General features: G+C 47.1%; 1 protein-coding gene across 1 annotated transcript in view; it reads right to left on the reverse strand.

The window, feature by feature from the left end:
- CREBBP (CREB binding lysine acetyltransferase) overlaps positions 1-20,977 on the reverse strand; it is a 1,783,742-nt gene that overhangs the window by 612,376 nt on the left and 1,150,389 nt on the right. The gene's annotated exons all lie outside the window — the stretch shown is intronic.

Consider the following 20,977-nt stretch of genomic DNA (forward strand, 5'->3'; position numbering starts at 1 on the left):
ATCATCTGCGTACAGCAGCACTGGGACCGGGCGAGAGCCTACTCTAGGGGAATCTACTTTCAGTGTGCCTAACGCCTGGTCTAGGTTATTGATATACAAAGAGAACAGGAACGGGGCCAGGATGCATCCCTGTCTTACCCCGCTGGTGCAAGGGAAAGGTGCAGTAGTGCCCCCTTCCAGATTAAAACGCACTTTAGCGGAGGTGTTCCAGTGCAATGCTCTCAGGATATTTACCAGGCCGTGATCAACCCCTAGTCTGATCATCAAAGCCCACAGCTTCTCTCTATTGACATGGTCGAAGGCTGCGGTGAGGTCCATAAACCCTAGATATACTGCCTCGTTGCTGGCTAGGGTATATTTGGCCACCAATAGGTAAAGGTTCAGGCACTGATCCGTCGTAGATCTCCCTGCCCTGAACCCATACTGGGTGTCAGTGATGATTTGATGTTCATCGGCCCAGTTCATAGGGCGCGATAGGACCACTCGACCCAGGACTTTAGCCGTCACATCGATCAGTGATATGGGACGATAGCACTGGGGATTGTCCCTGTTCCGAAAATGGGCACTATTGTTGCCGCTGACCATGAACGCGGAAGGCCGGTTGCAACGGCCGCATTTATCACCCTTTTAAGAATGGGAGCCCACAATTCTACCTTACTTAGATAAAGGTCTGGTGGGATGCCGTCTGGTCCCGGTGCTTTGTTTTGTGTTAGGCCTGAATGCCCACTACGATTTCCTCCAGGGTAAATTCAGTCGAAGCAACCCACGGGCATCCCTCTCTATCGTCCTGGTTTTTCTCAGCTGTATGGTTATTTAGTCTCTTAAAATGGTCAAACCATTGTTCTGGGAGAATGGTTGTGCCAACTACTGGGGCGTTCGCGTCCTGGAAACATGGATTATTTATTATTTTCCAGAATGCACTAGTGTCCCTTCTGTCTGCTGCGTCCCTTAGATCATCCCAAGCTTGTGATTGGAGGGAAAATTTCCTGCATTTGATCGCCTTCTTGTATGCAGTCCTACACTGTGCGATTCGTAACTTATCCCGTGGGATGGTTTTCAGGGTCACTTTTTAAATCTTTCTGTGGCCGGGAGCAATCTTTATCAAACCATCTGGGGGTGGTGTTAACTTTCCCATGCGAGGTAGTCTTTAGTAGACCATCTATCATGTGCGCCACTGCCTCGAATGCGTTAACCACGGCAGGTCCCTCCACAGATAAATCAAGGCACACCCCGATCGCTTCCTTACCTCTCTCCATTAGGGATTTATAAAAAGCGTCCCCATCCACTTTTGACCATCTGAGTAGTCTCCCCTGGTCCGTTACCCTCTCGATTCTAGCTGCCACTGCGCCTCTCCTTACGCTTCTGAGGGACAGGGTTATGGTCGCTAAATATGCTCCATTCAATCTCAGCCCCTCTTATCCAGTCCTTAAATAGACTGGAGACCACTACATAATCTATAAAGGAACGGCACCCTCTGCCCTTAAATGTTGGGTTGATCTCAAGTCCGCATTCTGGGGCCACCAGATCAATTGTGTGCACTAGAGCATGACTTTTCAGAACCCTGTCTAGTTCTGTCCCCTCACTAGAATGCTCAAAGTGCAGACCTTTTTCCGCCGTGCAGCGAGACCAATCATCGTTAACAAGTTAGGGCACAAGTGGCAATTAAAGTCGCTCGCTAAGATCACACACGGGGCCACTGCTCCCTTCCACGAGGCAATCTCTACAGTTAATCTGTTGTCTAATTCACCTATTGTGGAACCCTTCCCCTTCACTGCTGCTGCATTGTACAGGTTAATCAGGATCACATTTAGCCCGTTTAAGACATTTAACCCGTTTAAGGCACCAACAACAACTTTGCCGGTCTGCACTTTCGAGGCTCCTGCCGGATCCCGAAGAATCTGCGACACAGGACAATGACTTCCAGACATCTGACCTCGACCTTCGCTCACAGCAAAGCTGAGACCCGTGGCGGACACGAGAGACGTGGGACCAGAACTCCTGGACATCCTGCATTTTGCAAACTGCACCTACTTCACGAGGTAACTCGAAGTTGTGCATTGGGGTGCTTGAAGCCCCAGACGCGAGCACCATTTGCACCGAAGCTCAGAGGCCCCCACTCCACGAGTGATCCGTGGGCCCCGCTTTTGCATTTCAGCTCGACGCGTCTTCGCGGTTCCTAGTCCGTTGGCTAGTGAGAATCCCCCCCCCCCCGCCCCCAAGACTTTCTTTTGAATCTAACTTGCTTTCCTGGTTGCTCCAAGCTTGCTCCAACTTCCCTATAAAGGAGAAGTTCCTCAGACCTTGCTAGTCTACACCGAAGCCAAGCTCGAAATCCTGCGTGGGTTGAGTTTGCCAAGGCTTGTTGGGTCCAGTCCGGATACCGACACCGCAGTCAACTAGATCCTTCGTGGGACAGCTCGAACCCAGCTCCTGGTCTTCGTCGACGCCTCTTGTTCCTCGTGGCTGAAGAGACAAGCTTCACCTTTTCTCCTGAAATCACCCGACATTGGCTGGCAGCTTTCCATCGCCATCCTGGTCACTGGCAAGTGACTCAGACTCTGTCCCTTCTGCTTTCAGGTTCTTCAGATCTTCGACCTTTGGATCCACCCGGACACTTTTCCTCTGGTCGCCTGCAGCACTTGTTTGCAGATCTCCATTGAAATCAACGACAAAACCAGACACCAAAAGACACCTATGCGCCCGGCTTCCGTGGGTGAGGTAACACAAGTACTCTGGTAGTCTCGAGGGTATTGGCCCCTCCTAGTGTCTAAGTCTAAAAGGGTTCCATCGTAGTCCATTTGGAAGTATCCTTAAATTGCAAAATTGTAACTTGTTTGTTTCCCATAGAAAGTCAATGGTAGCCCGCGGCTGTGTCCAGACACTGCACGCGTCTCCCGTGGGCCTCCTACTTCCTAACCTTTGGTTGTTTAGAGTAGCCCCAGCGATTCCACAGGCCCCAGGCCTGCTTTCTAATTCTCACGTGGTTCTTATACCACTATTTTAGTACATGGTTTTTGAGGCCCCTAGGGCAAAACGTATACTGTGCAACTTGTCGAATGCTAATTGAGTAACTTGTATTGTACTTTTACCTCTGACCTCATAAAGAGTGCAGAGGGGTTGTGGTTAGAATAAATACATATATATTTGATATATACCTTGTGTGGTGTCCTTTCGTTTGGTACTCAAGGGATTATAATTGTGTGGAACGGAATCGTCCCCTACCTCAACAGCGAGGCGCCAAAGCATGCAATCCCGGGTCCCAGATCCCGATTCTACGGCGTCCCTGGCGACCCGGACTCCACCCCTCTGTCCTCCCTTACAGGAACCTATGGCAGCTAGCAGAAGACAGGAAGCACCCTCCCGCGACCCTGGAAGTCCCTCCCTCCAACCAGAGCCAGAACCCGGAAAAGCCGGAAGAAGCGAGGGAGAAGCGTTCAATGCGGCAGACTCGTGGCAGGAGACAGCGTGTGGAGAACCTGAACCGGAGATCAGAGGGAGCGGGATCGAAGAAGAAACCGAGGAACAGAAGACCGGAGAAGAGGAGGACGTCTGGACCGAAGACTGGTGGAGTCCCCAGGAGGTGGCTGGAGAGCGGCCGCAACTCGCAGGAGAGTTGCGGCGGGGCATGCGAGTACCTTGTCTCCTGGTCCCCAGGCTGACTCGTATATAGGTGTACATAGGTGTATATAGAGTGCCCCCTCACGTTGCAAACCTCACTGTATTTATAGCCGAATCACTGTATATACGCTACAGCCGAATCACGTCACGAGCACTGTTGTATAGAGAACCTTTGCACCTACCCCTCACCGCAATCACCCTCTTCCCTCCCGCTCTTCGTATCTCATCTCCTATCCCCCTTTCCTTATCGCCCCGCTCCTCACGCTCGCTTTACCCTCTACACACCCCGGGTGTTGGTAACAGGACTCAATCGGTCCTACGCTCGAGGACTAACCGCCCTGTTGTTTTCTCTTCCTCATACCTCCGAGGACCCCACCGGGACCAGCCCACGAACAGGATACAGCCCCGAGACGTCCTGCGTACCAGAGAACAACGCGGACCATCGTCCACCCGACGACTCAAAACAAAGATCCTTTTCCTTCATTTCTCCGCTCTACATTCTTGCCCTCCATACACTAACTGTGTAAAACAATAAACAACAATTTGCTTAATACTCGCTCAGAAGTCTTAGCCTGATGACTGCTGGTCCATGCTACCACTAGGATAGCTTTCTTTAAGGTTGACTTTACAACCACCATCAATAAGGGTCGATTAGACTGGTGCAAGGTGCCCACTAGAACAAGTGGACATCATATGCCAGGCTAACTTCTCACAATCGAGAAGCAAGATTTCATTTGGTAGAGGATATTCTTGTTCGTATTGCAGGAACGCTTGTGTTTTTAGACTTGGATCAAATCTGTATTCAACGTCTGTTGCAGTAAGAGAATTAGCCAATTGTATCCATCTTGGATGTAAGGCTTTTGCATTTGGAATTCTAGCCTTTGTAACCGCTTCTAAAGCTGGTACCGGGGTTACGACAATTATGCGGTTCCCCAGAGCCAGTGCTCTTTCTCTTGCTACAGCGGTTTGAACTGCGGTCAGGGTTTTCGCTGTTGAAGTAAAACGCATTTCTGCGTTTGTGTACAGGTGTGATTTGTATGCGATCGGTACTGTTTCACCTTCATTAAACGTTAGGTGTACCCGCATTTACACGGATCACCACGTTGCGTATGTTTACGTGTGTATGTGTTTGGAAGCTATCATGTCTTCTTGTAGTGAACTTAGGATGTTTGTGTGCTCCTGTGTCCATTGTCTAACTGAAAAGTCAGGTTTTATTAAGTCGTAGAAAGGTTTTACTCTTTCTGCATAATCCAAAATGTTTGTTCTGCCGAAATATAGAAATCCCAGTATTGATTGTAAATTTTCCAATGATTTTGGAGGTTGGAGCAGTGCACACTTTTCTAAAAAGTTAACTGACAGACTTTTCCCATCACTTGACAGCTCATATTGTAAAAAACAGGAAATTGAGATGGGCAATTTTTGATTTTTTAAAGTTACATTTGTAGCCCTCAGAGGTGAATCCCATAATTATGGTGTTCACCCTGGTCAAGTGCCTTTCTAAGTCATCGTCCGTCAGATAAACGTCATAAACATAGGACAATGCTTCTTCATCAAAATTTTGGAGTAACTCTGTTAATCTTGCTGAAAATACCCCCGGGCTGTTCTTATACCCATGGGAGGACTACAAAATTGTCGCTGGGACCCTAGCGCTGAGAATGCCTGCTTTCAAGCATTATATTTTGGCAGAAAAATCCATTTGAGATATCAAGTGTTTTGTATTTTTTCCACACAATGTTATTAATTAATGCGGCACTGTGTGCATTCTGAACGGCAAATGTCTTAGTGCAAGTGTTTAAATGTTTGTAATCTAAAACTAGGCAATATGTATTGTCCTGTTTTGATACAGGAAACAAAGGATTGTTCATTGGTGAGGTGCATGTTTCAATGATTCTTGACCTGTTTTTAAGCTTCTTGTTTTATTGAATATTGCCCTTGTGCATTATGTGAAACTTTTAACGTGATCACGTGGTGGGTTGAATTCTCATCCCATTCGGCATGATTTATGTATAAAACTGGAGCTTAAACTACTGCCCACTCCAGTGCATATGTGTGTTTTATATGTATCCAAACCAGGCAGGAGAAAGCTGGAAAAATTATATTTTCACCCTAGGGCACTCCATATTGAATGCTGGCGGCCAATCTTGTTCAGATAACAGGATGTCATAACCAGATGACAGGTTCTTCCAAAAGAGACCTTTCATTTTTCTGGGCTTGTCCCCCTCCATCCGGAGTGTTATTTCATGTAACTTATGTGGGACGCTCACCGTGATGTGATCATTCAAGTCAGCTGTCACCAGAAATTTCCTCAGCTTCTGGCGAGCTATTGTTACTTCGGCCGCACTGGCTAGTGTCTTCCGAGCCCACTCCCCGTTCAGAAGCTGCGTCCTCAGAATTCTGGGCATGTCTGATGTCCAGGCCTGCAACTTTCTTTTTCTTAAATTGAGGTTTTGATTTTGGCTTTTTTTTCTTATTTGGAAGTATAGTCTTGAGCGTGCGGTTTTTGTCTCTGGACTTTGTAAGCTCTTCTTTGTGTTCTGATCGTCCTTATCTTTCTGAATTTTTCTCGAGCCCTGAAAGGAACGAGAGGAACGTATATCAGTATCCCGATACCTATCAGGTTTCCTAATAATATCCCTATTCCTAAGGTTATACCTTTTTTTCAGAGTGCTCCTGTGGAGGAGATCTACCTCAGGATTGAGATCTCTTTTCTGTAAAGTTTTTTTTATTATCCCACTTCTTTTTAGAAGAAGCAGGTGTCTGGTTAGAAGTGTCCTTTTCAGGACAGCCCATCAGTTGTGGTTTTAAAGTCTTCCCACCCAAACTGTGTCTACCTTATTCTGCATATGCAGTTTCAATTATTTTGGGCAGCTTGTGTGGTCGATCAAACGGACTGAACTCCCTAAGGCGTTGGCGGATTGCCACTGAAGCTGCTTCCCCTTTATTATTAGCTACTATTATGGCTGATACCTGGTCATATTTATTTAATAACTTCATCCCGAAGTTCAGAGCAGGCACTGCTCCGTATTCTTTCTGTATTTGTCTCAATACATCCGGTATCATCGCTAATGAAGGAATACCATGAGTTCTGGTATGAATAGCAGCAAAGACTGTATCCCAAGTGGTAGAATCCTCTAATTGTGGTGTTATCCCAATGGGCAAGCAGAGTGTTAGCATTCTGTGTTTTTCAAATGGGGTAGTATTCGGGAATACTGCCTAAAGCGGAGTTATTTTCTGGGCTACCCAGAATGGTATTTGTTTGCGTTTTGCGGGCCTTTTGCCCATTACTGCGTGTAATGTTTGTGGAGTGATCTTAGTTGCTGTACTCAGACCGAGTTCCATTTGCAACTGCTGCTGGTTGGACTGTGAATGTCCTCATGACAAAATGCATCATGTTTCTGTACATTTTTATTAAATCTTTGTGTTGATTGAACTAGTCTTCTTGTGGCATTGTTTCAATGTCAGGATTAGGTATGTAGGCTGCTAATATCGGCCATGTTGCTCCTGGTCTTCCTAACGGACTGAGCCTTACACCTCCTCTTACATTGGGTAGGTCGCCTTTAAACCAGTATTGGTGTTCCTGGTAAGTGAGTGAAATCTCAATGTCCTTGAACGGACAATATTCCTCAGGTGCATCTCCATCTGTACAGTAGTGAAATGTCTGTGTTTGTGTATCCGCTACTGGGAATATAACCCATGACTAGAATATCTTTGTTTGATTTGTGTGCCTCAATCACAAAAGCTACTATGCCACCCCTAGCTTGTAAACCATTATCTAATAGTTTTAGAGTAATTGTATGTCTGAATTTAGGTGCAATTTGAATTGCGCCCACATCATCTTCTCCCCCTGAGAGCTGTAGTACGTCACCTCCTGTCCCGAACAAAGGTAAGGTTTTATTGCTCAATTTTAGGAACACTATGTCCTGCAAGCTTGATTAACCATCAGCCGATAAATAGGATATTTCGCCAACTCAGCTGTGGTGGAGTTTGTGCCCACCCACTCCAGACGTCTCTGAGAATTTGCACAACTGAACTACTCCCATTCTACTGTTAAATAAGTACCCAACCAATGTTGGTGGTGCCATCTCGTGTAGTTCCTATATATTCCTATACAGAAACTGCACGTTTGGATGACAAACTGTAGGATTGGTGGCAGACTAACTCTGAGCACCCCCACCGCGTATGTTAGCCTATTTGCATTAGCTAGCTCACAGTGCCACTTTAATCTCCTCTTATTGCGGAGAGAATAGTTTCTGACAACCTTGGATCATGACAACCCTGATCCCCCAAGATTGTGGAAACATTGTACTACTTTTCGCTCAGTCACTTGTGCTCACTTATTCGGTCTCAGATTTACACAGAAGAAACAGTTGGGCATGTTACAATAAGAATTTATTGCACAGTTCTTCTAGTGTAAAATATTTGTGCTGTGACAACTGCTATACAGTAGCAGAGATACATATAAAAGGATAGTACAGTTCTACCATTTTGCAATAGTCATGAATACATACATGAACATAAAATGCATGATAAAAGAAAGCGCGCGTACTCCTACGATGCCTAACTAGATGTACCTAAGTGTACCTAGCATGTGAGTAGGTGTAAAGCCAAGAGTCCCTCAAGGTTTAGTCTAACCCCATTACCTGAAGCCAGAGCGTGTGGGACCCAGTCCTGGTCTCGAGTTGGACACCCCGCAAGGGATGTGTTAGACCACTGTCAGCTGGGGCGTCTGCATGCAGGAGCCTCAGTGTCTCAGGTCAGTGTGTCGGCCTGGAAGTCTCGGTTCCCTCTAGCTAACACAAGTAAGAGGTGTTGTATGTATACAGAAAGTATCTAGTGTTCCTTTGTCCCTTGTTTCTTGTATTAGGCATTGTTAGATTTGAGGATGACGTATAGCATGAACCGTGTACGTAGATAGGGGAGGAAGATGGTGTAGCCCCAGCCTGGTTTCCAAGAACCCTTATGAATATCCATTGATTCTGTGCGAGTCTATTGATGGAGTTATAGGACTCTATTGTTTAGGAGAAACCCTCCTTCTGGACCCAGGACTAGAACTAGGTAAAGGTTCAATCCTAAAAGGCTTGTTACAGAGTAGTGTTGGGGAGGTAATGTAGGTGAAGGGGTATGATGTTACCCGGGCCTATATTAGGGTACCAATATGGAACATATCATATCTAGTGGTGTGATAGGAACAGTAGGGTGTAGCAGTGTTCCACGATCTGGAGCACCCATTGGTCGGATGTGATGCTCCTCCAACCTGGGAGTTAAAAGGTGATGAGCCAAACAGCAATTGTGAGCTGCAAAAGATGGATTAAAGCTGCTTTGATTCAGGAGGGGGACTGGGTAGAATGTTGACCTGGGCGCTGTCTGCTGGATCCCCAGGCCTCTACCCCGAATGGGATTGCTGTTCATTTGGACGCTGCCTCTGCTGATATCCTCTGCCAAAACTTTAAAAGGGGAGAGGTTGTTGTTGGATTTTTTGAAAGAGTGGAGTTGCACCTAGAGTGAGCAGTGGCCTTTGATCCAAACAGTTTACGGTCGTCAAAAGGCATGTTTATGAGAGCGTAATGAACATCAGCTGAAAAACCTGTAAGCAAACCCTGGCATTAAGTCAAACCACCACATTGGTCCTTATTCACCCTGCAGTCACTCGGTTGTGCCTAAGCCTCAACAGATGGAATATTTTGCAGTGTCCTGGCTAGCTGTGATCAGTTACTGCAAGTTGACCGAATGACACCTGAGAGTGGCTAGGTATATGCCACTCTCCCATCAATTGCGAGTGGTGTGGCTCACTGGTTAGAGGCGGCAGACCCTGGAGCAGAGGACGGCGCGGGACCAGGTCTGAAGGGTCAGCCTGAAGGTGTTCAGGAAGGCGGCGCGTCTGATGTGACAAAGCCAGCTCGTCATCCACATAGCGCAGGTAACGCCCATGACGAGCTGGCTTTGTCATCCGCGTCGAAGGGGTTAAAGCTGCTTTGATTCAGGAGGGGGACTGGGTAGAATGTTGACCTGGACGCTGTCTGCTGGATCCCCAGGCTTCTACCCCGAATGGGATTGCTGTTCATTTGGATGCTGCCTCTGCTGATATCCTCTGCCAAAACTTTAAAAGGGGAGAGGTTGTTGTTGGATTTTTTGAAAGAGTGGAGTTGCACCTACAGTGAGCAGTGGCCTTTGATCCAAACAGCTTACAGTCGTCAAAAGGCATGTTTATGAGAGCGTAATGAACATCAGCTGAAAAACCTGTAAGCAAACCCTGGCATTAAGTCAAACCACCACATTGGTCCTTATTCACCCTGCAGTCACTCGGTTGTGCCTAAGCCTCAACAGATGGAATATTTTGCAGGGTCCTGGCTAGCTGTGATCAGTTAGTGCAAGTTGACCTAATGGCACCTGAGAGTGGCTAGATATATGCCACTCTCCCATCAATCCATCAATCACGGAATTGTAAGCGTGCTACTCACCCGTGAGGGCCTCAAGGTGCTGGTGGAGGGGGGGGGAGGGGGGGGGGAGAAACAGCTCTGTTTAGCAGAAGAGCCAGGTCTTGAGGGTCAGCCTGAAGGTGTTCAGGAAGGCGGCGCGACTAATGTCTGCCGGTAGCTCGTTCCAGGTCTTGGCTGCAATGTGAAAGAAGGATCTTCCGCCGGCTCTGTGGATGCGTGGGGTTTCGGCCAGTGGGAGTTTGTAAGATCGGAGGTTTCTTTTGGGTACGTGGAAGTTGATTCTGTCGTTGAGGTATTTGGGTCTGTTGTTGTGTAGGCAATTGTAGGCGTGAGTGATGATTTTGAAAGTGACTCTTTTCTCCACGGGGAGCCAGTGGAGACTTTGTAGGTGTTGACTGATGTGTTTGTGTCAGGGGATGCCGAGGACGAGTCTGGCAGTGGTGTTCTGTATTGTCTGGAGTTTGGGGAGTAGGGACTTGTTGATGCCGGCATAGAGTGTGTTTCCATAGTCCAGTCTGTTGGTGATAAGTGCGTGGGTGACTGTCTTCCTTGACGCAGGGGGATACACTTGAAGGTCTTGCGTAGGGTGTTGAGCCAGCTGGAGGGGACGGCATTGACCTGTCGGTACATGGTGAGTGATGAGTCGAGTACGATGCCGAGGTTCTTGGTGTGGTCTGAGGGGTTAAGTGGGCTTCCGAGGGCGGACGCCCACAAGGTGCTGTCCCATGCAGGAGGGGTGGTACCGAGGACAAGGACTTCTGTCTTCTCGGGGTTGCGATTCAGGCAGCTGTTGGTCATCCAGACTGCGACGTCTTGCATTCCTTTCTGGAAGTTGAGTTTGTCAGTGGTGGGGTCTTTGGTGAGGGAGAGGATGAGCTGGGTGTCATTGGCGTAGGATTCGATGTGGAGGAGGACGTGTTGTCGGACGATGGCTGCGAGGGGAGCCATGTAGATGTTGAAGAGGGTGGGGCTCAGGGATAAACCCTGTGGGACTCAGCAGGTGATTTTCGTGGGGTCGAAGAGGAAGGGTGGGAGTCTGATCCTTTGGCTTCTTCCGGTGAGGAATAATCGGATCCAGTCCAGGGCAGTTCCTTGTATGCCTGCGTCGTGTAGTCTGGCGACTAGTAGGCTGTAGGAAACGGTGTCACAGGCCGCTGATAGGTCAAGTAGGATGAGGGCTGCGGAGTGTCCTTGGTCCAGGAGGGTGCGGATGTCATCTGTGGGGTGGAGTAGGGTGGTCTCTGTGCTGTGGTAGCTTCGGAATCCGGATTGGGACAGGTCGAGGACGGCGTTCTCTTCAATGAATCGTGTCAGTTTCCTGTTGACTGTTTTCTCTGCAACTTTGGCTGCGAAGGGGAGGAGCGAGATGGGCCGATAGTTCTTGAGGTCTGTGGGCACAGCTGTGGGCTTCTTGAGCAGAGGTCTGACTTCTGCGCGCCTCCAGTCGTCTGGGAAGGTGCCTGTTTTGAAGGTCGTATTGATGGTGCGTTGGGGTTCGGGTGCGATGGCAGCGTGCAAATATCTCCTCAGAACACTAATTGTTCACGGCCAGGAAGGCAAGGCTGGAGGAGCAGCATACATGTTTGGCAAACGTTTGTATTCTCTTAGATTCCCAGTGAAGCAGAGTAGAGGGGAAAAGCTTTGGGGTTCAGGCGAATGGCAGATGCTTGTACCACAAGCCTCTCTGGAGTAGGGTGCTAAAGCAGGAAGTCAGAATCCCCGGGAGATGGTCAATGCTGCCTCGCCATCAGTAACTCAGACAGTGCTTCACTGAAGGACAACAATGGTTCTTGCGGCACCAAAATTGAAGTCTAAGGCTCTTTTTCAACTCCTCGAGCTGTGGTGGCAAAGACCTAGGGAGGTCCGGCGCATCGGGATCAGCTTCAGAATCTGTTCGGAAGTGAGGTGAAGAGCTGGTGGACTAAAAGGTGCCTGGGCTCGTGTGACTCCAAATGGTATTGGAGGGACACAGGAGACCCACGTTTGGATCACATGTGCTGCTTGGACTTTTTCAACTAATTTGAATCCAGTGACTTCGATGACAGTCACAGAAGCAGCTTTGAGAGAGCATCCGTGCCCCTCAATTTTGACTGCTTTTTCAACTTTTTACAGCATTTAGAGATGGTAAGTTTCACTGCACGGAGGGGCTTACGACTCACCTTCATGCAGCATTTACACAAAGCAGTCCTGTTGGAGCTGAGACACCACATACCGACATTATGGATATCATCACCGACATTTGTCAATGACAATCTCAACATTGCTTAAACCCTGCAATCTTTGGGGGTATATTTGGACACTATATAAAGTTTAGGGGAAAATTCTGTCCAAATGATAGGATTCAAGAATCTCTGTTACATGTCGAAAGAGGCAGAAAAAAAGGAACTAACAGTGCAAGGAGGTGGAACATATATGGGGGCCAAGATGTCACATATGGGGTAGGATGGCTGACTGGGAGCCACATAAATACAAAAAGGTTCTTGAAAAAATCACAATACCTGAAGAGAGGTATGACAGTACCGGAGTATATCTTCTCTAAGTAGTAGATATCACAAAAAATATACTCCAATCGGCCAGACACCGGTCAGTATCGATACTGAACTGACTGTGTCAGTATCGATACTGACCGGTGTCTGGAGTATGACTGGGAGCCACACCACTCAAGCAGTCGATGAGCGATGGATCTGCTAGTAAAATGTTATGGATCCAGATTGGCACCTAGGGAAATTTACAAGATGGGGAATCTGCAGTTAGAAGTCTCTATCAGAAATTAAGGATTAGTCACAAGAGACTATTTCCTGTGTCTCGCATTCTTTTTAACCTTCTGAATGCCAAAAGCTATAAGGAGAGTCGCAATCCGACTCCGATGGGTGATCAAAAGGATTACAGATACTCTGTGGTCCGTGGAAAAAGTCAGATTTGTAAACAATAATTTGCATGTTCTTAGTCAAATTGGGTGTGGCAGACTATACAGTCAAATACAGTATCATGTTGGACAATGGTCCCATCATTGATAGACAAGGAAGCTGCTGACAATTATGTTGGGAAGGCCACAGGGAGTAGTCAACTAAGACCCACTCCATGCACTTTCTAAAAGGATGCTGGTAGCTGTCACCTGTGGATGAAAGGGAGGTTGTAGACTGTGACATGTCTACCTGTTTTTTTCCCCTGAAGTTTTACATAGCACAAATTTGACCCAAAATCAGGTATCGGAGGGCTTTACATGAGCACCAGTTGCGTTACATGAGGACACATTCATTTTGGGTAGGCACGAGAAGATGAAGTGATTTGCCCAGAATCACAGGATGTTGAGTGCTATTGCCTAGACTCCTAAGATTTGAAGTCGCCCACCCTAACCGTTAGGCTACATCCTCTCTACCTTGGATGTTAAAGTCTAATTTAGGTACTTCTCAAAAACATCAAGTAGGATAACTACTGAAAAATGTGAGCTGTTGAAGAAAATGTTACTTACCTTTTTTATCAATCATTATGGTGAGCACTTCATCTACCTGCAGATACCTCACCAATTACTGCCAGGAACCAGAGTGATCAGGAAAATCTGCAATAGCTCTCCTTCATCCAAATGTGGTGCCTACAGTCTAAGTCACCTCCAACATTTCCCATATGTGAGTCGGAGGATATATATATATATATATTTTCTCTAAAACAATTGCCCGAAAGCTGTTTCGGGAGGGCACTCTGCTGAAAGTCCACCATTCGCCTTTTATTTTCCTGCTCTCCGCCGTGTTCTTCAAAGGTTACTGCCTGACGCGTTTTAATGCGGTTTGCATCTCATCAGAGGCTTGCTTCTCGCAATCCAAAAGAAGAGGCTCTCTCTTATTTCTAATTGGAGGCACGCATGATTTGTTCAATCACCCTGAGTGGGATTTGCATAGTGCAGTCTGTATTGCATGCTGGGAATTTTGGTTCCAAAAGAGCGCCGTGTTATGTTCCCCTAAGTGAGTTTCTGCTGGAGTTGCAATTTTGAAAGCAATTATTTCCTTAGTAGTATTCGGGACACTTTGGAGAGACTACGTACTCCGGTCTACCAGCACTGCATGCCATAGACAGTCTCATTGCACAGTATCTCTATTTCCCATCACACGGATGGTCCTTCTTATCATAGAGATGGTTCTCCCCCCACGACGTGGGCCGCCGTTAGTAATTTTCTAAAACGAATGCCCAAAAGCTGTTTCGGGAGGGCACTCTGCTGAAAGTCCACCATTCTGCTTTTATTTTCCTGCTCTCCACCATGTTCTTCAAAGGTTACTGACGGACGTGTTTCGATGCGGTTTGCTTCTCCCATACGCGAGTCGGAGGAAAGATATATAGATATATATTTATACATATACGGTGCCTTCCTATGTTCACATCTGATGGCAGTTCTCATCCCAGACCGCCTTTCAAAAGCAGAGATAAACCTGTCAAACTTGAAGGAATACAGTGTTCAAAACCACTTTGAACCACACAGTAAGCACAGTAAACACTCAACAAGAATAGGGAGGCGGGTGGTTCAGTGAGGAATATTCGGAAACATTGAATTTCTTAAGAATGATTGTTACTGAAGTACAATAAAACAGACCTATTCACTGTCAAACAAGAAGAAAATCCTGAAGGACACTATAAATATTGAGAGGCTGGTATTGTTTGAAATAACTGCATCAACAAAACAAGACAAAAGCTTAACCAGAGGGATTTAGCCCATCACATCAGCTAACTATTGTAAGACAGTAAAGCATAGCAGAATATGACAAAAGGTTTAAACTAACACAAAGGTACAGAAATAATGGATCCAGCAAATAAGAATTGGGAGGCACAAGCACCTTAGAAACGATAAAGTAAGTCACAAGGAAATCCCAAGCAACCTGGAAAATGAGCAAAGTGCTACAAACCCAACCTTCCGGAAGAGGCAGGTGGACCAAGAAAAGGTCACTATATGTAGGCACAGCATGTAATCTGCCCAATCCAATTAATCACTGGTAGCAGGTCCAAGATAAACGCAATCTCCACAATACACCCAAAAGTGGACATTCCTCCGCTTGCATAAATGGTGAAAGGAAGACTGGTAAAGCCATCACCATGGCAAACATAACGGGGGGGAGGGGGGAAACAGCAAAAACCACAGGCTCATTAACAGATGCTGAGTGAACACAAGGTTAGAGAAACTAGGGAGCTTGATGTAAATGTGCACCTTATTGGCATGGATTCAACCTTCAAGATTCAACTCACCCCACATCCACAAGGTGAGGTGGATGACAGCGAGGGGAGCAAAGTTGTTTCAAGTCACCTGCACCAAGTCAGAAGACACCAGCTAAGAAAAAAAGGCAATAGAAAAAAACTAAGGAGCATCAGAAGCACTAGCTGGTCAAGCAAAACTCCACACTGCCCTGTTTAACATCAACTGCAACGTCCAAGTTAGGAGCACAGAAAAATTAACCAGGCCGCAAAGTCTCCAGATCAGATGTTAGTAAGAGGAGAAGAAGCAAGGAGAGAGTGCACAATGGCAAGCAGAATAAAACAGGCCAAACCAACACTGGCTCAGTGTGTAGGAGAGTAGGGTCTGCTTCCTATGGTTACCCCCACTTTTTGCTGTGTTTCACAGGTTTTTCGACTTTATTATGGCTGTGGCCCCGCTAATCAGGCCCACAGCCTAGCTGTACTCTCTCTAAAGGATACCATGTACTTTAGGTACATACCAGATTGGTTACTGGGTCATCCTTGTGAGCTCCTGTATATGGTACCTTAGGTACCCAGCATAGGTGCACCCTAGGCCTACCAGGGGCTGCAGCATGTATTGTGCCCCCCCTGGTCAGCCTTCCAAACTGACACCACAGGTCTGTACTTGCAGCCTGGGTAAGGTGGTGTAATCAGCCCTTACTTAGATATGGTATATCTATATCTATCTTATATAGAGACACATAGTAACCTGTAAGTCACTCCTATGGCAGACCTTGACAGTCCTGGAGGCAGAGTGCTTGGTTTTGTGTGAGAGGGTGCCCTAACATGAGCTGAGCTCCTCTGCAGCTTTCGGAACCATCTCCTTATAGCTGTTCTATGATATAGCCATACCATATACTCTTAAGTGCATTATAATCCTCGCGGTTAATGTTAACTTTGGTTTGGCTTTATCAAAACATGTCGTGTAAGGTGTCAAACACTTCGGAATACTACCCCCCCCCCGCCAGTTCTAGCGGTGGGGTTAGCATTCCACCCTTCTAGAGGGAGAAGACATGTAGTTACTGGTAAACCCGGATAAAGTTAAACAGAGCCCCAGCATCACAAAATGGATGCTGCTGCCACAGACACGAGTCTGCCCTCCTGCTGCTGGACGAAACTCCGGCAGGGGAGGCCTGAACAATAGGTCTCCTGTCCAGGGGGGTGCTAGCACCTCCCCAGACAGGCTTTAGTGTATTGGGGCAGGGTGGGTTGCATTCAGTGCACCCAAGGTGCTCCATGCATTTCCCAGTTCAAACCGTTTGCTGGGGCACTCAGCCCCAGCTCTGGCACGAAACTGGACAAAGGGGAAGGTGTGTAACCACCCCCTGCCCAGGTCCACCCATAGGAGGGACCTTAGAGTTAGTCCAACCCCTAAACTTACTATAAGTATAGAACCCCAGTCCTTAGAACTTTAGATTACCCTGGACGAAACTTTGATAATAATTTCTGGTCCTTCGACATTCCATTTCGAATGGAAGGCGGAAGAATCTCCCTTGTGGTTAAGGAGTGACCACCCTGTGCAAACAGGCACCAACAGCATCTTTGCCGGTCTGCATTTTCGAGGCTCCAGCCGGACCCCGAAGAATCTGCGACACAGGACACAGACTTCCAGACATCTCTGACGCTGACCTGCGCTCCCAGCAATGCTGAGACTTGAGGCAGACACGAGAGACGTGGGACCAGAACTCCTGGACATCCTGCATTTTTGCTACTGCACCTACTTCCCGAGGAATCCCGAAGTTGTGCATTGGGGTTTTTGAAGCCCCTGCCCCGAGCACCTTTTGCACCAAAGCTCAGAGGCCCACACTCCACGAGTGTCCCGTGGGCCCGCTTTGTGCATTTCAGCTTGACGCGTCTTTGCGGTTCCTAGTCCGTTCACTAGTGAGCCCCAACGAAGACCAATCTTCACTTTCTTCAGCTTTCCTGGTTGCTCCAGGCTTGCTCCCACTCCTCTCCAAAGGAAGAGTTCCTCAGACCTTGCTGGTCTGCACCGAAGTCCATAGCGACATCTTGTGTGGATTGCGTTTGCCAAGGCGTGTGGGGTCCAATCCGGATACCGACACCGCAGTCAACTAGATTCTTCGTGGGACAGCTCGAATCCAGCTCCTGGTCGTCGTCGACGCCTCCTGGTCCTCGTGGCTGAAGAGACAAGCTTCACCTTTTTACCTGAAATCACCAGACATCGGCTGGAATCTTCCTATCGCCATCCTGGTCACTGGCAAGTGACCCAGACTCTGTCTCCTCTGCTTTCAGGTTCTTCACAACTCCGATCCACCCTTGGATCCACCCAGACACTTTTCCTCTGGTCGCCTGCAGCACTTCTTCGCAGCTCTCCATTGGAATCGACTACGAAACCCGACAATAAAAGACATCTATGCACCCGGCTTCCCTGGGTGAGGTAACCAGAGTACTCCGGAGCTCCCGTGGGTCGTGACTCTCGAAGTGTCCTAGTCTAAAAGGGTTCCATCGTAGTTCACCTAGAATGGCCCTTAAATTGTAAATTTTTAACTTGTTAGTTCTCCATAGAAAGTCAATGGTAACCCACGGCTGTGTTTAGACACTGAGCGCGTCTCCCGTGGGCCTCCTACATCTTAACCTTTGGTGGTTCTAGGCAGCCCCAGCGATTCCACAGGCCTGCTTTTTCACTCTCACGTGGTTCTTATACCACTATTTTGGTATATGGTTAGTCAGGCCTCTAGGGTCTGACGAAAAAATACAAAAAATGAGGGTTCTTTAAAAATTCCTTGGCTAGTGGAAAAAAACAAATATGAAAAAAGAACTAAATAGTATACTATAGAATAAGATAATCAGGCCTAATGAGCTTGCATCGGAAGGGGGAGTTTATCTTCAAAATAGTCAATGAAGCTCCTGTACTCTGTACTTGAAATTACCTCCGTGCTGCTCCTTGGTTTGCCATTTGGTTCTTTTTTCATTGAAGGGTGATTCTACCCCATTTTTTCAGACTAGCAAAATTTTGCAGTCGGATTCCATAAAATAGGCATACTATACATATAAAATGTACATTATATTTAGAGTGTAGTAGGGATCGTACTAGGTCCTGACGAGTAAAGCACTGGGGACTGCTTACGAAACATGTTGACCCAGTAGAGGGCATTTAATGCAAATTCACCCTCTACGTAAAGAACCCCCTTTTTAACGTTCCCAGCTAGGGAAAGTGAATAAAGTTTGTTTTTTTCCACTAGCCAGGGAATTTTTAAAGAACCCTCATTCTTTGTATTGTTTCACAGACCCTACCACTCTCATTACCCACACCTCACAAAGCCTATTCTCATAATATCAAGTGCTCCCGCTTAGTCGTATGTAGTAGCACGCCCCGCCCCGTAGAGGGGCGTGAAGACCCCTATGATGAGGCTTGACACTGTGGGATTCGTAGTGTGTGAGGGGTATTTTACAAACACTTAGTGCTCCCCATGACAATTCAAGGAGCAGCAACACTCACTGTTTTTCTAACCACTACGAAACTTATTTAAAAATAAAAAACAAGAACTTCTTTGCCAGATAAGAGTAGAATCACATTGTTTATGAATGACTTTATAACCTACCATCAATAAGAACCGTTTGGACTGGTGCAAGGTGCCCACTAGAATAGTGAACATCATATACCAGGCCAACTTCTCACACAGTGCACATCTCCCCAACAACAGAAAATACGCAGTAGAATAAGACAATTCGTAACAGGAATCATGAGACGGATCATAAGCTAGAAAAACAATCTCAACTCAGATGAGAAAAACACAGGACCAGAACGTTGAAATGGGATACTAGTATTAATAATATAGGGAGGGGGAAAGAGCCAAACCACTGAACTATACAAACAGGTGTTGCCTACGGCAGGAACTACCACTAGAGCTAGTACACAGTCCCTAAGAATGTGGGGGAGTTGAGTGGGCCACAGGTCAGAGACCTTCTGGGTCACCTAGGAGGACTTGAGCCACTGAATCCCAGAGTGTCGGGATAGCAGCCCAGGAGGCAGCTGGAATTCACAGACCTGATGGCCAAGATGGTGGAAGTAATTTACTCTTAGCAAAGATATCCACAAACTGTGACTCCGGATCGGGGGTGGGGAGGGGTTAGGAAGATATTCGTGATGCACCGCCACCTTCCAGGGGAGGGGTTCTGAGACAAAAATGCTGTGTCGAGCAGGGCAGGATGGTGGCGTTGTGCAATCTGGCAATTGACATTGGGGCCAAGAGCAAGGTTTGTTCAAAGCCTCAAAAGGATATCTGTAAGTACCTCATTGAATGGCAGAAGGGGCTCAGTACATGTTTTTCCTGGCTGGAGAACTTCAGTCAAGACATTGGTTTTGAACTCTAAGGTGGGGAACTGGAGGTCAAGAACTTTAGCTGCCCTAGGCATGGTCATTGTGTAAGAAGCACTCTCCTCAGTAGCAGAACCAGGGGGTGACAGGAGGCCCATCTCAGGAGAAGCATAAAGCCCACTGGTCTCTTGAAGGTCATCATACCAATTTTCCTCATGGTATGGTTGCCCTATTTTATCACCTGCATCAATCTTACGGCCAAACCCGTACCACACAAGGAATGCAACATATGAGTCTTCCCTTGTGGGGGTGTCAAGTCTAGTGTCGGAGGTGGCGCTCCGATGGAAGCAGAGCATAGCCTCAACTAAGGTATTAGCTGCACTTACTCCGATTCACAGAGCACAATGGGCACCTCGTCCTAAGACATCGATCAAGTCAGAATCGTTGTTGAGATTTCTGGGACTGGCGTGGATCGTGACATTGGAGTTCGAACGGGATGCCCAGGAGCCCAATTGGTGAGTTCAGAGGGTCCTACTAGCGCCAAGGGAGCATCTTCTGGTACAAGCACGTATGGAGGGACTCTCCTCCTTGGAGATGCGATAGCTTGCCAGAGGTAGTTGGTAAGGATCTAAAGAGTTGGAGCTTGACGTCGCAAAACTCTTCGATCTGCCAGCGTCATAGATGTCCCTTGAAACTCAAATTGTGCCGGAACAAGATCCTGGATAGCCTCTGACTTCTTGGGAGCGAGATTGAGAGGCTGGGTGAGAGCGGAACTACCTGAACAGCAAGCTGAACTCTCTGGACTCTAGGGTTGAAACTGCGAGTCATGAGGAGATACCACCAGGGACAAACCTAAAGGTCTTGTTGACTTTAACCAAATGAACAGCCAACACCAGCCAGCCAGCATCAGGCAGACCAGATGAGTGCCATACACTAGCTATGGTGCCATTTTCAACACATGTTTAAAAACTGGATACGATCTTTGGCTGCAGAGTGAAACAAATCTAGACCAAGATGGAGCAGATCAGATATCAGAAGTTGACCTACATAGGTTCATACAAAGAGCCAGACAGTCCTTTGCAGCCCTAAGGAGTCAGGAGGTGTAGCACATCCAGGAAAGACTTGGCAAATGTCATCAGGTGCTAGTTAAGTCAGGACCAAATAGTGAGCAAAACACCAGAACAGAGCTAGGCACTAGCACAGAGCCTAATTGAATTCACTATAAAAAGTATGGGTTAGTGTTCTAGAAAGCTATATTAATTTCTGGAGGAAAAAAGGCTATGGTCAAGATATTCTTCTCTGCTTCAGAGTGTTCAATGTGAGTGTGAATTCATGCTCTAAGAGTTGATTAACATCTGGAAAGCTTGATGTGCCTTCTAATGTGTTGGGCTATGCATTGCTACAGATTCAGTGCACAGCTGAAGGC

Source organism: Lissotriton helveticus, chromosome 10 (assembly GCF_964261635.1).
Source record: "Lissotriton helveticus chromosome 10, aLisHel1.1, whole genome shotgun sequence".
NCBI lineage: Eukaryota > Metazoa > Chordata > Amphibia > Caudata > Salamandridae > Lissotriton > Lissotriton helveticus.